Genomic DNA, 18,918 nt, shown 5'->3' on the forward strand with positions numbered 1-18,918 from the left:
TTCCCTCTGCTGTCAGACTTCACAATCAGTCCTGCTCCCAGTAGATCACCACATATGTGGAGTAATAACAACCCTCCCTCTATCCCATCTATGCTGTATATACTCAAATCTGTATTTATATAGATATATATATATACATATATATTTATATTCTAACCATTGCACTACATCATACCAAACCATATTTGCACTATCCTTTTTAAACACGTTTTTATTCAAATTTATATGACTGCTCTTACGTGTATGTGCATGTTGTGTGTATGTTTCATGCTGCTGATAACACTGTGAATTTCCCCATTGTGGGATCAATAAAGGAATATCTTATCTTATCTTATCTTATTATGAAACGTTTGCTCGGCCCTAAACTAAACCTCAGATCTACTTTATGTGTCTGACTTTTCAAGTCACGTTACAAAACAGATTTCTTCATGAGACTGAAAGTCATCCTCAGTGTTTCTTACTTTCACAAACTTTGCCTCATGAAGGGACGTCCACATTCTACTGTCAAATTAGAACAATTTTCGACCACTTTGGAGCATTCTAAAAGTATTAGCTCTGTACCTTTTGCGTGAGGTTATTAAAATACCATTTAGTTACAATGTCAACCCCCTTAGCCGACACATTTTATAACTATCTTTGAAATAACAGTGTCCCCCAGCAGGAGAATTAAAAACAAGCCTGGTTATTGGCTTTGGCTGCCATAGTGACTGATGTTATTCCAGCTGGTCTGATGATGTGGAGATAAAATTAAAGAACGGGTCAGACAGAAAGCTGCAGGGCCATGGAGCGACTTCCAGTGAGTTAGTGGGCAACTATACACAAAGTGTATTGTAATACAGTGGTTTCTGGGCTGTGAGCTTATCTCTTTCCATGTTTTTCAGGACTATAACCTTCTTTGGAGTGGTACAGCGCATTGTCGCAAACAATAAGGCAATGGAGAATTAGGAAGAAATGAAAATAAGGAGACGGAGGGATTGTAAAGACTATGGTGCTTCAACGCAATGTGGTTGAAGGGAGTGGCAAGAAAAAACAAAAAAACATCTCACCTCAAGATTATGTTGATGCAACACTAGTGAAAACACCACAGGAGCTCTCCGTGTTTAACGCCCTTATTTGTTTTTTTGGTAGAACAAGAAAGTCATGGGCATGTTGGTACTTGGACACAAAGCTAGTGCTGATGCTTGCTTGGCTCACATTTACAAGTCACCACACATACAAAGCAGGGAGAAGAATGTGACTCAGTCAAAAAGACAGTGTCTGAAAACATGCTGGAAATCATATTCTCCTTATCTTTTGGAATGTATTGAATAAAAGTTTCTCAGTGACCTAATCAGCTGGTGGGTGGCCTATGGTTCTAACCAACGTCAAACTGGGGTCAGCAGTCAGAACAACAAACTCGGATAGACAAAAACTTAGGACTGAAAGTAAAGGACAGATATCACTAGAACACCGCAAAAACAGATCTGAGAATAAAAATATGATATCTTAGAACAGGGGTGTCAAACTCATTTTGGTTCAGGGGCCATATTCAGCCCAATTTGATCTCAAGCGAGCCAGACCAGTAAAAAAAATGAGTTAATAACCTATAAATAATGACAAATCCAAGTTTTTCCTTTTTGTTTTAGTACAAAAAAAACCCTATTAAATTATGAAAATATTTATATTTTACAAAAAAGATGTGGAAAACCTGAAAAAACAGAAATTTCATTTGAAAAATTAGTGCAATTTTAACAATATTATGCCTCAACTTATTATTTATACATGTACATTTACACACAATGTTACATAAACATTTGGTAACAGGCAGAATATTGTTAAAATTTTGGAATTTGGAACTGAAATTTGAACAATTTCTACAATATTCCATCTGTTATTATTAACACAACTACAGATCACAGTGGATCCATAAATGCACCAAACATTTAGTAACAGGCAGAATATTGTTCAAATTGCACATTTGGGGTTGTTCATCTTTGTTTTTACTTATGTATTTATTTGTATTTTATTGTGAAAGAATAGTTTTGTAAATGTAAATATTTTCACAGTGTAATGATATTTTTTTCACTTAAATTTTTTCCACACAATTTTTCACCAAGAAAATTTGTAGTTGTCATTAATTATGGGTTATTGTGTTGTTACTTTTACTGGAGATCACATTGGTCTGTATGTGGAACCTGAACCAAAAGGATTTGGACAACCTGGACTGTTCAGGTTCATTTTTGCACTTTCATCCTGCAGGGCCGGAATGGAACCTTTGGCGGGCCAGATTTGGGCCCCGGGCCACATGTTTGACACCTGTATCTTATAAAATACAATGAAAACCAAGTTTCAGGAATAGGCTACTTCTAAAAACACATTAAACATGCACCGCATAACAAGAGAGATGATAACGCAGATGGAGATGAGAATTCGCTAATATCAAGAATTACAACTGGCTCACTGTGAATGTAGTCAGTAGCATCATCAAAAGAAAAGTAGAATTTAACTGTACTGCTGTTGCGAACAGATAACAGAGACAGAAAAATAATCACACAAAAACTGTAGAGCGAAGGCCTTTATATGGCTCCCAAATGGCTGAAAGTTGTTTCAATTTGGCAGCAGAACTTGGACATAAAAGTATGGATGAGGTTTGTGAAAGTGAACTGAAATTTGAGGATGACTGGTGAAAAATATCTGTATGATGAAACAACTTCTAAAGCCACATGTATCCAGTAGATCTGAGCTGTAGGGCAGGGTGATCATTTCATTAAGTGATAACTAGGGATGCACCAATACCACTTTTTTCCAGACCGAGTGCGAGTACGAGTACTTACATTTGAGTGCTTGCCGATACCAATACAAGTACTTAATAATCCCATTCCAGTTCTTAGTTCCTTTTGTAAATGTGCTTTATTGTCATTAGTCTGACTGGAACAAAGTGCTGCTACTGACATTTAATGTGTTGGAATGATCATTTCTCAATTAATGCACCAGGGGGCGCCGCTCTTAATTAACCATACTGGACAAATACCACGAAGAAGAGGAAAGTTTTTTAAGAAGAAGAAGAAGAAAGTCAGTAATAACAAACATGGAGACGACAGAGGTAACACTAATGTGATACTAATATTGCAGCGTTTTCACTAGTAAGGTTTAAAAGCGAAGCTTCAGCAGGAACAGAAAAGATAAATGAGTGATAAGTTTGGTTTTCACTTCCGCTGGCGGCGGTCTGCACCGCTCCATACCCCTCTCCATCTGGGTACTCATCCGCCAGCACCTGGAAAACGGATGGAATGTATGCAGCAGACGGACAGAACACTGCGCCTGTATCCATTTGTGTCTGTAACGTTACTTGCAGTCAGCATTACTTTTATCACCGTCATTTATTTTGAAAAATCTCCACACTCTTCACACTCCCCACACATTATTCCTCCTCCTCCTACCTGCTGCACTGAACTGTGAATGTCACACGACCGTAAGTGGTATCGGTGCATTTGTATCGGATTACTTTTACGAGTATGAATACGAGTACACACACTGAGTATCGGAGCCGTTACCTGATACTCATATCAGAATCGGTGCATCCCTAGTGATAATTAGAGGAAAGGAGCCGAGTGAGACCAAGATGGCAGCTTTGTTTAGGAGCTCCCTACAATCATTCATAAATTCACTTTAAAACCCAACTATATATTGCTAACCCTTCAAGTATATCATCGTCTGTGGTATATCAAACCCTTCTGTAACTACGCAGTGCAAAAGTTTCACTCAGAAATGCAAACAGAGAGAACAATCAGTAGAATAAAAACAATATCAGATGATATAACAAGTGATCCATTAAAGATAAATAGCAGGTTCAAAGATTTTTATGAGTTACCATATAAGTCAGAAAATACTGAAAGCAGCGAAAGACAAAATGCTTTTCTTAACAAATTACAATTTCAACTTATAGCACATGATGAAAAACTTATCTTAAACAGTCCATTAACAACAGGGGAGCTATATGAAATTAGAGGAAATATAAATAGTGCTAAAGCACCAGGTCCAGATGTAGAGATGTAATGCTATGAAAATTTCATATCACCGTTATTGTGACCAAAATTATCGCGGTTATCATTATTATCGCGGTATTGTTGAAATTGTGCTCAAAATGTTCAAAATGTACTAATACACACACTGAAATAATTTAACCAAGTTGTATTTTGAAAAAAAAAACAACAACAACAACAAAAAACCAAATAAAATAATTGGTACAATACACTTTCTGTTAGCAGAAATATTCAAATACTAACCCTTAGTGGTCTGAGCCTATTTGGTCCATTTTTCAGTCCTTTTGATTTTGTCTTTATATACTATATAAACAAATGTTTACTATACCCATGTTTGGGATCTGTTTTTTCAGCACAACTTCATCTATTTCATCTATCTATTATTTTTTCACTTTAACCTACTATAAAAACAGAAAAGGACAGAAAACACAAAATATATATATATAAAATCCAATTTGAAATATGTCTATAATTCATTGCATAAATAACACAGATACAGGGCTGGGTCAAATAATTCCACAAAAGCCCCACAGATTAAAAAAAAAAAAAACAAAACACGCATCACTACTGGACCTTAAAGTGAAAGTGAAACCTATAGATGCTTTATGAATTCCTCTCCCACTGTTGTGCAGGTAATTTTCCTTTTCCCTACCTTCAGAAACTTTAATTTCAGGGGGCCAGATGTTTGTTTATTGCAATAACAGGTATTATAGCTGGAGGAATAGACCATCATATTTCCCTATTTGCAGGTGATATCATATTTTTGTTAACAAGATTAAAACATAGTACCCCAACATTTATGGAATTGATTGACTGTTTTGGTTCATTTTCAGGATATAAAATTAATAACTCAAAATGTGTATTAATGTTCCTTAACAAAAAAGAAAGACTAAACCCCAAAGTAAATACTCCATTCATGACTACTACCAAAGGCTTCAGATAGGCCTACTTAGGGGTTGAAATCACTCCACAGTTACGTGAAATAATCTCAGCAAATTATGACCCCTTGTTGGAAGAAGAAACTGAAGCATTGAACCGCTGGTCTACTTTTCCCATATCAATACTCAGACTCAGTCGTATAAATGTAATAAAAATAACTATTCTACCAGTATTTCTGTATTACTTCCAGACTATCCTGCTGCCGCTATCAAAGACATTTTACAACAAAGTTCATAAATTGTTTAGTCAGTTCAAATGGAATAACAGGGAACCCAGACAGCACCTCTGAAATGGTTGGGCTTAAGCTCCCTAACCTTAATGGTTCTACTTTATGGCTGCTCAGCTGACGTCCTATTATTTCAATATAACTGCACCCCCTGCCTGGGTAAGCACTGAACAGTCCACCATTGAACTACCATTAAATGTATTCCTCAGATGCCAACTTGTTCAGAAAAATGTTCAAAAAATCCTTTTCTTAGAACTGCTATCTTGGTTTGGCATGCCACACACAAACATCTAGGAGATTAATCTTCACTGTCTCAGTTGTCTTCTATGTGGTTTAATAAACAGTTTACACCTGGAAATAAAGGAGAAGGATTTCAGCTATGGAATAAAAAATAGATCTATATGTGGATGGGATTTTGCTATCTTTCAAACCATTTAAGAGAAAAATACCACATCCCTGGAAAACATTTTTTGTGTCTTCAAGTGTCTTCAATTAAGAAGTTATACGTCATGAACATATAATGTCTCAGCCACCTTTATCAGCTCTTGAGGAAATAACACTTGCAAATCTAGAGGCGAAGGGCCACATATCTAATTAGGGCTGGGTAAAAAAAATCAATTTAATTGATCTTGAATCGATCTCCTTTTAATTTTGCATAATCGATTAATAGTGGATGAGATCGATTTTTTAGAGCAGGACCGGGAGTACGCGGAACCGCAGGTGGCTCCGTCTTGCGAACCCCTGGGGAAGACTTGGTGTCACTCACAACGGCTCTGTCGCGGAAAAGACACAGAGGAAGGGTGGGGAAAACCGGGAGGACCTCCAGCGATCCTCCCGGCCTCAAACTCGAACCCGCAGTGTGAAGGAACTGGCCGCCTGGCAAGTCACTCTTGGAATAATAACTTGGATCCATACTATCACCTATGGCTGAGTATGGCATTAAAGGAACAGTAAAGCGACAATGTCGCTACGCTACCCCGCCCCCCCCAGCTCCCTGACCAACATTCACAAAGTGTGCACACCCCCCAGCCCTGCTCCGCTCCGACCAACAATCACGGAGCGCATGCCCTCCCCCCAGTGAGTAGAAGCCTCCAGCCATAAAACAGAATAAAGATGTCGAAGAAGTCCGTTTTGAGCCACTGAAGAAACATGGCAATGATTCTGTCCTGTTCATTAATTAAGAGAACATTCAGCAATTTACTGCTGAAATGTCAAATTTATTTCCTTTCTAATATGAATACTGATACCAGTATTGATGTGTTGCATGACTGCAGTAGTCAGATAATAAGGTTATAACTCAAAATTGTATTTTGGTATCACTAAATTACTCTGAATCAATCAATTAATACTGAATCGAATCGATATTGAATCGAATCGAATCAAATTGTGATTAATCGATACAGAAACTTATGAATCAAAACCAAATTGATTATGGAAATTGGCCATGATACCCAGCCCTATATCTAAATATTATAATTTACTGGTCTCACACAGTACTGAATCAACATTAAACAAAGTAAAGGTCCAGAAAATGGACAAACAAGAAGACAGTGAGGAGGCACACTGGAACGATACTCGTTTGAAAGCACAAAAACAGGCAATAAGTAGAGGAGCTAGACCAGGGGTCGGCAACCTGTGGCTCTTTCATCCTTATGTTGCGGCTCTGCATGGCTTGAGAAAATAAATTATAAGTGTCCGATTGAAGTGTATGTTATTTGTCTCAAAAACATGTATCATGTCTTCTTATTAAGTCAAAGTTTTTAACTTCTTTCTTCAGACCTTGTGCAATTTCGGTGATCAGCATTCGCCTTCTTCAGAGACGTCTGACAGCACTTGACGTGTCAGCCAGCAGCCGGCATGCGCGGAATGCCCTGCGACACCAAAACTGCACAATATCTGAACAAAGTATTTTATTTGTGTTTATTCGTTTGTTTAAATGTAGTTGTAAATTGTAAGATTATTGTGATCTCGAAATATTAAAATAAAATTATATATATGTATATATATATATATATATATGTATATATATATATATATATATATATGTATTGTATTATTTTTCGTCGCTCAAAATATGCGTCACACTCTCTGACAGCCCGCCAAAACGCCGTACATTTATCGAGACTTTCAACCCCAGGTAGGCCAAGTATGGAGAAATCTAAGAAAAGAAAAGTATCTGAAGAAAATAGAACATTTAATGATGTCAGGTGCCATGGCATGACCAAGGTGCCATGGCACCTCGGGGCCAACGCTAGGCGCCGTGGCACTGCAGTACTACGGCTCAGTGCCAGGTGCCGTGGCACCACGGTACCAGGGCTCGGTGCTGAGTGCCGTTGCACCACAGTGCCACTGCTCGGTGTCAGGTGCCATGGCACCGCGGTGCCACAACTGGGTGCCACCGGTGCCGCGGCACCACCGGCACCTCGAGCTGAGGCACCACTGCGGTGCCACGGCACCTGGCACCAAGCCATTGTACGGCGGTGCAACGGCACCTAGCGTTGGCATCGAGGTGCGCCGCGGCACCACCGAGGTGCACCACAGCACCAAGCCGTGGTACCGGTAAAATCGTTGTATAAGCTGCGTCGGAGTATAAGCCGCAGTGTTTAAAGAGTGGGAAAAAAGTAGCGGCTTATAGTCCGGAATTTACGGTATACAGTATATAGGCTAACGTCTTCATTTCAGATGTCAAAAAGTGTTTGCGGCTCCCAGTGTTGTCTTTTCCGTGGAAACCGGGTCGAAATGGCTCTTTGAGTGTTAAAGGTTGCCGACCCCTGGGCTAGACTACTTCAATATAAGTGGTTAATGAGAATGTAGGCCTATATAACTCCTGTTGAACTTCATCATATATCCGTTCGTATTCCAGAGGTTTGTTCTAAATGTTTACAAAAGAAGCACTTTTGAATGTGAGGAATTGTAAAGCACTTTGGGCACCATTAAGGTGTAAAAAATACGCTATGTAAGTTCAGTCCATTTACAACACTTTGTCAGTGATTACTTTTGAGTCTCAACTTTCAGTCTTTTCTAAAACCTTTTTTTAATTTGCAAAAAAAAAAAAAAAAAATTTGAGACAGACACATGTACAGAACATGTGTGCCAAATTTGAAAACAGCTGGGTAGATAGTGTTGAGAAATTGGTTGGACTGTGAGTTGAAATGTTCAAAAATGTACAAAATTCCAAAAATTTTAATTCAGCTATTATGATGTGCAATGTACCTCTACTAGTGGTAAAGAACATGTGTGTGAGATTTGAAAAACATCGGGTAAACAGTGTCTGAGAAATGGGCTGGACAAATCTCAGACGGACAGACAGAACTCCTGGTATATTTTTCAACTTCCAGAGGTGGGCGGGGGTATAAGAAATGTCAAATCAATATTTCAAATTGAATGAAAATTGAACAAACCAGGTTATCTTTTATTTATACATTATTGGTAAAAGACACAACAAAGCAAAAGCACAGCTTCAGATTTCATGATCTGGGTTTTAGTAGCTCTTTTTTTTCTATTCTAATTTAAACTATGCTACAAAAGATTAAAGAATTAATCTTTATCTTTAATCTTTTAATTAATTAACTATTAAAAGAAAGAAAATTAGCACAGTCTAAATTGTTACTTGACAAGATGACAACAAAAGAACATAAATACTTTCCAAGAAGCAGAACCTTTCAAAAAGCTAGCGATAGAACATTCCAAATGATCATGCATGTGGAAATGTTACTTTCTGCCTGTGAGTTGAGTTCAACATGTTACTGACTTCAAGTTTTGGATAAAGAAGATTGTGGGCTAATCTGCAGCGAGACGGGACATACAGACAGAGCTCGGTGAGGCTTAGTCTGAGCCATTTCACAGCAGTTTGTCCCTCATCAGCACAATCTTTGTGTTGCTGTTGCTCAGCAGGCGTGACGCCACATGCGTGATGTCTGTGTGTGTGCTGACATCAGCTGCAACCCACCCAAAGATGCTCAATAAGCTCCGCCCCTTATACAGTTCATCTGAGTCACACACACACACACACACACACACACACACACACACACACACACACACACACACACATGCTCTGTCTGGACACACAGCAGATACAGACATGGGTGTCCATTTTGGTCCACAGAGCCACACCTCAGTGTACCCCTGGTGTCCGCCTCACACAGCCAGCTCTCTGCCTTCTGCAGGATTCCACTGGTGCAGCATGGGAACGCAGACGGATGAGACCACCTCATGGGAACGCAGACGGATGAGACCACCTCATGGCTGCCCTCGTGGAGCCAGACACTAATCCTAAAAACACAGACCGACGCTTTACCACCCGCAATACACCCAGCACAACTTCCTACCAAAAACAAACTTCTGCTGATCCTGTCTGAAAACAAACGCAGAGGCATTGATATTATTATAGAATAACACCTGAAAATAAATGAATAAATAAATAAAACCAGAGAGTGAATAATGGCCGATTATTTGGTCTGGGGGAGACAATAACTGAGAACTGCCCATATTGCCCTGAAACCTGATACAAGTATTCAGAGTTTGAATTAGGGCTGCAGCTAACAATTATTTCAATAGTCGACTAGCCATCAGCAACTGTAGTCAGATTACAAACTGCAAAAAAAAAAAAAATACAATTTTATTTACTGCAATAAAATACATTTTCTGCATGACAATTCCAGTGCCTAATAGGGCTGGGTAAAAAAAAAATCGATCTGATCAATTTTAGATCGATTTAATTTTGCGTAATCAATTAATACTGGATGAGATCAGTGTTTCAGAGCAGGACCGTGAGTACCTGACCCAGGTACCACCGACGCCGTGCCGTGGCTGGCTCCGTCTCACGCAGGCGTCTCGATCTCGCTTGCCACAGTTCTAGTGCGGGAGGGACGCGGAGGAAGGGTGGGGGAAACCCCTCTGTGGGAGATCCTCCAATCCTCAAACTCAAACCCACAGTGTGGAGGAACTGGCCGCCCGGAGGCGAGTCACAGAAGCCAGTCATTCTAGGACTATTAACTTGGATTCACACTCAGCCATAGGTGATAGTATCAGCTATGGCTGAGTGTGACTTAAAGGAATAACCAAGCAACAATGACCAGTGTTGGGCAAATTACTTTTAAAAAGTAATTATAGTTACTAGTTACTTTCCCAAAAAAGTAATTGAATTAGTAACTGAATTACTCCTTCAAAAATGTAATTAGTTACCCGGAAAAGTAATTATTGTGTTACTTTTTTGAAAAACCTTTAAATACGTAAAAGAAAACTGATTTTTGAGCATGTTTCACAGGCCAGTTGCACAGAGTAGAACAGCAGACAGGTATGAACTGAATATTTATTGGAGTGTGAACAAAATTAAAGACATCCCTGAAATAATAAAGCAGTGTTATCTTTTGTGGGTTCTACTTCCTCTCCTTCTTATCCTTTGGCAAATTTGAGTTAAGGAAGACAAGTGATCAAACTTTTGCATCTTGAGGCGACTTCTGTCTGACATTATTAGTCCTGTCTTAGAAAATACTCATTCAGATGGAAACGATGTTCCCACTAAACACAGCTTCTATACCATGACTTTGGTGAGCCTGGGGTCCACCAGGGCCCGGCTGGGGTCCACCAGTTTTTCCACCACATAAGTGCATATCTGCATTTATAGAAGATGCTCCTCCAGTTAATCCCACATCTCCTCTATTGTTTAACTCTAACATAACACAGATTTCTAGAACTGCTTTCTTTCATCTGCGTAATATTACTAAAATTAGACATTTTTTAACACAGAACGATGCAGAAAAATTAGTCCATGCTTTTATTACATCCAGACTAGATAAGTGTAACTCATTTCTCTCAGGCTGTCCCAAAAAGTCCTTCAAGACCCTTCAGCTAATCCAAAATGCTGCTGCCCATGTACTGACTAGAACCAGTATCAGAGACCATATTTGTCCTGTGTTGGCTTCTCTGTACTGGCTCCCTGTAAAAGCTAGGACAGACTTCAAAATACTCCTCCTCACTTACAAAGCCCTTCATGGTCAGGCACCTACTGATCTGAAAGAGCTTTTAGTTCCATACAATCCATCTAGAGCACTACGCTCTCAACATACAGGCTTACTGGTGGTCCCTAGAATCTCCAGAAGTAGGACGGGGGGCAGAGCCTTCAGCTATCAAGCTCCACGATTTCGGAACCACCTCCCTGCCTCAGTCCGGGAGGCAGACACCCTCTCTATGTTTAAGAGTAGGTTAAAAACGTTCCTTTTTGATTAATCTTATAGTTAGGGCGGCTCAGGCTGCTCTTAGTTCTGCTGCTATAGGCTTAGACTGATGGAGACTCATCTGGATACACTGACCTCCTCTCTGCTCCTCTTTCTCCCTGACCTTTTCTCTCCTAATTTTCTCTTCTATTTACACCCTAATGAATACATGTTACTGACTGGACTTCTTCCGTGGAGTCTCTGTGCTTTATCGCCTCACAGGTTTTCCCTGGATCATCACAGGTTTTCCCTGGATCATCACAGGTTTTCCCTGAATCATCTCTGAACCTACTGCTGTGGTCCTGCCTCTCTCCTCCTTCATCGTCATCACTCACTTATCCGTATAGTTATGATAGTGTTTATTATATAGTTCCATAGATGTTCTAGTTCAGTTATCTGTTCATCAGTTCCATCCATGTGTCTCCCCCTACTTCCCCCTTCTCCCCCAGTCTCTCTCTATCTCTATCGCTCTCTCTTTTTCTCTTCCTTTACCCTCTCTCTTTAACCCCAACTGGTCAAGGCAGACGGCCATCCTTCAGGAGTCTGGGTCTGCTCCAGGTTTCTGCTGTTAAAGGGAAGTTTTTCCTTCCACTGTCACCAGTCACTAGTGTTTGCTCCTGGAGGATTCCGATGGGTTTCTGTAAGTTGGCTTAGAGTCTGGTTTGGACCAACTCTATATGTAAAGTGTCATGAGATAACTTTTGTTATGATCTGGCGCTATATAAATAAAATTTGATTTGATTCCTCTTTTTTCACTCGCTCCTCCCTGATACAGAGGTAAATGCCTCCAGTCCAGTCAGTCGAACTCTCACTAATAACTCCTCCCCTAAGTTAGCTGTGCACATATGTAACCCAGGTGATAAACCTGCCCACTTGTCACTTTAATTCATGTCTGCCTCCAGTGACTGTGCCTATGGTTATACTCTCACTGTTTTCTTGATCTCTTGCGGGATGGTCATGTGGATCGGTGCGGCTAATCGGTGTTGGTGTTTGGGGACATCATGCGGTCACGAGACAGGGTATATCCAATCACGCTTCAGTCACATGACAAGGCGTAACCAATCACGACTCGCATATACACACAGTGGTTCCAGTCGTTCAGGTGTAGTGAAGAAACCACAAGAGAAGCAGCTGAAGGTTGGTCTGAACGTACTTTTCACTTCTGTCAGAACCACAAGTGAGTTATTACTCAATGTACACATTATGGTGTTTAGGAGCCGTCTGTCGAGACCCAAGCCACGTTAAACGGACCGGTATGACCGGAGTTATCACCGGAATTGGTGAGTTGACGGTTGTTAGCTGCACTAGCTTAGCCACGGCTAATTAGTTCATATGGATGCGGTTAGCCAGTTATTTTGCTGCTGCTTCTAAATGAAATCTACTTCAAACTTAATGTCCATCCTTGTTAAACTTGAGTTGTGACACTGACTTATCATTTATTGCATCAATGACATGAATGAATTAATGAATATTGTTTATTTATTTTCATGAGATTGACTTATTTAACTGAAGCCTCTGTGTCTTCTTGCTTACCTGCTGTCGAAAATCTACCTCATGACAGAAGGTTTTATGCCGCATTTCCACTTCGTGGAACCGGCTCGACTCGACTCTGTGAAGTGGGTAGTATCCTGTAATGGAAACAGTCTGGAATAGGACCTGGTACCAGTACCTGGTCGTCATAGTGATGCGGTGTGTTACTTCCGTGTCGTCTGCTCAGAGTTGCTGATAAACTCACTTGTTGCGTACTGTCTTGTCAAACTCATGCTGAATTTTTACATCTGAACCTCCTGGACAAACCATGGTGTAGTTTTACAGACTGTCATCAAGTGGATTCACCTACCGGCATATTTACTGTAAACTTCTGCATCTGTTTTTTTGTAAAAGGGCGGGTCACAGAGACAACTCTGACCAATCAGTGGTCTGCAGTGTTTACACGTCACCTTTTAGTATCTGGTCCCCAGTCCTGGAACCTCAGTGGAGGTGATACCAAAAAACTAGTACCAGATACCAGATTCCAGGTCCTTTTTTGTAATGGAAACACAAAAAGGCCGAGTTGAGTCGAGTCAAGCCGAGCCGATACCACATAGCGGAAACGCAACATTAGCTGCTCCAATATGTAGAGAAGTTAAATACATGACTGTACCTAACAATCACTGGACAGACTCGGTCAGAAATGCCTGAGCTTCAACACTGACTTTTCCACAGCCACACAAAACAGCATCAGGTCCATCTATGTATATTTACATTTAGTCTTTCGATTTTAACAAAGGAGATACTTACAAGAGGAATCATTGGATTTTCAACTTTCTGCAGTTTAGCAAAAGTAGGTAAATGGACTGCACTTCTACAGCACATTTTATACACCTTCATGGTGCCCAAAGCACTTTACAAAGCCTCACATTCACACACACACATTCATACACCAATAGGCAGCTGCCGCCATGCAAGGCGCTGCCAGGCCCTACTGGGAGCCGTTTAGGGTTCAGTGTCTTGCCCAAGGACACTTCAACATGTGGACAGTCGGAGCCAGGATTTGACAGACTCAAAACGCTACTGGGCTAAAACCCATGAGGATAATGATGATAAGCTTTGTGCAGTTTTACACAATATGGATATGTAAAAATAAATGTGCCATCTGCAAAGCACCACATGTAAATGTTCCATGTATCAAGGCGCAGTTAAAGTTCAGTATTTTATTTATTATGTTTATTTATCTATTTGACGTTGCTACTGCACTGTAAACGAAATCTCATTGTCTTGTGTATGTAAGTGCACAGTGAAAATGACAATAAAAATCCTTGAATCCAGTATATGCTCTGATCTGCCTGTGTCTGTTTTGGAGTTTGACTTTCTAATTAATTGATAAACTCTTCAATAAAGCTTTTGGCTGTTGTGCAAACACAGACATGTCACTAGGGGTGTTAGAAAATATCAGTTCTGCAATATATTGCGATATTTCATTTCGCAATACTGTATCAATATTAAAAGTACTGTATCGATATTGTCAGGTATTTATTCAAATGCAGATATGACGGAGGTTAATTTTTGCTTTTTGGTTTCCTTTATTGTTTATATCTTATTTATTATTATTTAACACTGTTTTATTAAATAATGGTTATTGGAAGCATCCTAAAAGCACTTTTTACTGTCTTAGAGGCAGATGTTAGTTCCTTTGTTGGGACAAAAATAATGTTCTGATGTTAGTTCTGAACTAATAGAATATGAACATTTGAACAGGATCTTAAACTGTAATGTCTGTAAAATATAATTTAAGTTTGAACACAGGAAGATTTTGGGATACAGCATTAGATCCTGTTGTGATAAAAAAAAAAAAAGTGTTTTGTATTTGTGCATATTGCGGGTGTAATTCAATTCTTCCAGGAAATAATCATTTTTTAAAAAGAAACAAACAAAAAAATTGCCTTTTTAACAGTATTATGATATATTGTGATATATCATATCGTGATCCTAGTATTGCGATTTGTATCGTATCACCAGATTCTTGCCAATACACACCCCCACATGTCACTGTGTAAGATCATCAGCAGTTTTTTTTTTAAATGTGGTTTTTGGTGTAATCTCACTTTAAATCTACAAATGTTGAAACCTTCATCCATCTGATAAGGGATTGAGGTGGACAAATTCCGAATCAGTGAACTACCATCAAACCACTACCTGGAGACACTTTGTAGAGCACTACTAAACACTGAGCAGGAATTGTACACAATACATTTTGGAATTCAGAGAATTACATTCACTGATTTTTTTTTTTTTTTTTGTTAACTAGCTTCTTACTGTGACCTGACAAAATCATACAGGTTGTTCTGCTCCACCCTTTCAGCAACTTTAGATCAATTAGTGATTACATAATGGAGGAGCACTCCCCTTCCCCAGCTCTCCCTTTGTAAAAGTAAAAAAAAAAACAACAAAGAACTCAAGAACAGGAGCTGATCTTCTTTCCAAACAATAGCTTCCCACTCCAGCTGCCTCCTCAGTACCGCTCTGCCATCAGTGACATCTCCCAACTTTGTCTCTTCTCTGTAAAATAACTCCACTTCAAGGGTGAGTGATGTTCTTGCATTTTATTCTTGAGGTGAGTTGGGAGACAGGGTGTGAACAGGATCACAAAGAAGCAAGATGGAGGAAAAGACTCCTCTTTCAAACCAGTAAGAATTTCACTTGTATGGAAAATAGCTTAAATAAGAACAGAACAGCAATTACAAAACCACAGTGAACTTAAACCAACACTGAATACTGACGGTATGCAAATACAATTCCCCTGAAGCCTAATGTATCCACCCATCTGTATGTGAGTCATCAAGTAACTGAATGATATTCTCATTTTACACATTTCATTATACTCACTGTCACGCCAATTTCATGCAAGTGCATAAAGTAAGGTTTTCATTGGAGAAGAGTGTGGTCAGTCCTACAATAAGGTGGATGAATCCTAAATAATAGAATTTTATGTCAGACGGTGTTAAAAAAAAAAAAAAAAAAGATCACATCATGTTGGCTCTGTGAAATACCACATTGAAATTATATTACTAGTTAGAGCATAAAAGGTAATCAGTCTGATTCTACAGACTGATGCTTGCAGTGTTTCATCTACCCCTGCGTCGTATACGCATAAAATTAGAAAAAGGATGCAAATAGGGATGTAACGATTACCGGTATAGCAATAAACAGCAGTAAAATTGCAGACTGTTAGTATTACCGTTTAAATTCTAATTATCATGATAACCGTGTTTGATTACCAGACTTTCATAGGAAAAAACCCTATGTAAAGATCTGTTTTTCTGTCAAATATTTGAGTACAGTTTTAATTTATCACAATTTTAATTTTCTATACCTAATATTTGGAACCAATATTTACTTTTAAAGTCTTTGAAAAGGTTCGTTAAGAATCTGTGTGTTATTTATGTAATAAATTATATACATTTTTCAAATCGGATTTTATATTTTTTTGTGTGCGTTTTTTGTCCTTTTGTGTTTTTATAGTAGGTTAAAGTGAAAAAAATAATAGACAGATGATATAGATGAAGTTGCGCTGAAAAAAAGAGATACCAAACATGGGTATAGTAAACATTTGTTTATATAGTATATAACGGCAAAATCAAAAGGACTGAAAAACAGACAAAAAAGGCTCAGAAGCTACATTGTACCTATTATTTTATTTGTTTTTTTTGTTGTTGTTGTTTTGTTTGGGTTTTTTTTTTTCAAAATACAGCTTGGTTAAATTATTTCAGTGAGTGTATTAGTACTTTTTTTAACATTTTGAGCACAGTTTCAATAATACTGCGATAATAATGATAACTGTGATAATTTTGGTCACAGTAAACATGATATGAATTTTCATATCGTTACATCCCTAGATGCAAAAAACTATGAACTAGGGATGTAAACAATTAATCGACTAACGATTAATTGTCAATAAGAATTAATTACTCGATTAAATTATTAATTGGCAGTTAATTGTCCTTTTCCGCCCGTCCACACCTGTCCGAAGGCTGCTGGTCGGTTGCGACGCTGCAACTGGGATAACCGGTCATTGAACCGGATCATGGCGTGGATGAGTTAGAATGTCTTTATGGACATGGTGGAGCCAAACACAGACCAACCCGTCTTTTTGTGGGAGAGGTGCACCCCCGAATAAATACAGGCACAAATGCGGGGTCGGTATCGGAGCGTTTTCCCTGGAGGTTGGTGTAGTCTACAGTTAGTGAAAAGTTTCACTTTCACTTCTGCGGGAGCACAGACTGCACTGTAACCTCACAGTATTAGAAGTAGGACGGAAAGTGGTTACAAACCAACACACACGCATCCCCCAGCCGTACTGCGCGTGTGCGAGTCCCCCCCGACAAAACGCACGCACGCACGCGCACCCACACACACACTGGCGAAATGCACGCGCGTACACTCCCCCCATTACACACCGCCACATCAACAGATGAATTCCACAAGAAACACTGACTGTATCCAATGGTTCAATAAATCAATCATTAAGGAATATGACATGCTTTTTTCCATGAAGTGTATAATCAATATTCAGCTTTTATTCTTATAGACCCTATTGAAAAAGAAATTCAGGTTCTCAGGAAAATCTCCGCTTATCAATTAATTGTTAATCGATCGATAAGGGCAACCAACTAACAATTAATGAATTAATCGATAATTTGCATCCCTATTATGAACAAATGAGTCCCAGGGGACACAAAGATAAGAGAAAAATTACGATTGTTTTTCCCACAAGCGGTGAATAAAAATATCTGTTTGCATTTTCCTATGAGCCAGACATTTAATATGGGCTTAGTGCGGTCCGCGCATACCTCAGACCGCACCTCCAACTATGGTTTAAGGTTCTTCCTCCCGGCTCAGGTAAACTGGTCTGTTTGGACGGTCACGGATCTCGCACTCATGATAACCCTCCCCACCCCCGCTGTTTCAGATCCTAACCCAGCAGAGAAACCGTCTCAATATGAGGGGGAACCAATGTCCTCTTTTGCCTCTTTTCACTTCCTGTCTGGAGCGTTCGGGCGGTTTTTATTACTTACCGAAAATGTCTGGTTTTCATTGTTTTTCACAGGAAAACGCTTTAAATGAGTATATATTGGCACCAGTGCAATTTCGATGTCCATCACTGTCACTGTTCATGCAATCAGAAAAGTTCCAGATCCTGCTGGAAGAAAAGACTTTGGTCTTTGCAGTGACACATGGGACATTAGGGCAGTGAAAGGCACTGATCCACACCAGTCTGTGGATGTGGGGATACAAGGACCTGTCCATAGACGCACTATAGCATGGGCAGCAAACACGCGGCCCATGGGCCAAAACCGGCCCACCAAAGGGTCCAACCTCATGTTGGTTAAAGTTTATATTAAAAGGATGCATTATTTATTTTCAGACATGATTGTTAATAGTAAAAGAGAGTCATAAAGCTGATAATTATGAAGAGAAAACACTTAAATTTAAGTAATTTCGGAAGTGCTTTTATTTTGAAGTCTGTTGAAACAGGAACTATTCTACAACTTCTCGGCATGCATGACGTAGCCCGTGTCTCAAACATTTTAAGGGGAAGGACTGGTCTTACAGATCGGTTGCTTCTACAGATCCCCGATCCAGCTAAAATGTTGAAATCAGGGCTAATATCCGATACTAGTATTGGATCGGTGCAACCTTAATTACCGTTAAACGTTACTGTCGCATTATTAACATTGACATCCACATTAGGGTAATTTTCACAGGCTTGAGCAAAATATTTGTTAAACTTATTCTTGCTTAGGTACATTTCTCTCACCCTTTTCTCTCTCCCTTTACTCCGCTCTGTCGCCTCTGCCGCCACTCTTGAGTGAACTGCAGTCAAGCCGGACAGGAAGTTGAGACTCCAGTGTTTGTTTTTCTAAATTAAGTCATCTACAGAGCAGTGTCACATTTCATGAGTACAATGTCACACTCTTATTATGGTCCATAAATGTGTGCAAATACAAGACTTTATGTTCATATGGATCCATTC

General features: G+C 39.4%; 1 protein-coding gene across 1 annotated transcript in view; it reads right to left on the reverse strand.

Annotated features, from left to right (window-relative positions):
• Positions 1 to 18,918, reverse strand: part of uacab (uveal autoantigen with coiled-coil domains and ankyrin repeats b) — a 94,945-nt gene that overhangs the window by 61,928 nt on the left and 14,099 nt on the right. The gene's annotated exons all lie outside the window — the stretch shown is intronic.

The sequence above is a fragment of the Sphaeramia orbicularis genome, chromosome 3 (genome assembly GCF_902148855.1).
Source record: "Sphaeramia orbicularis chromosome 3, fSphaOr1.1, whole genome shotgun sequence".
NCBI lineage: Eukaryota > Metazoa > Chordata > Actinopteri > Kurtiformes > Apogonidae > Sphaeramia > Sphaeramia orbicularis.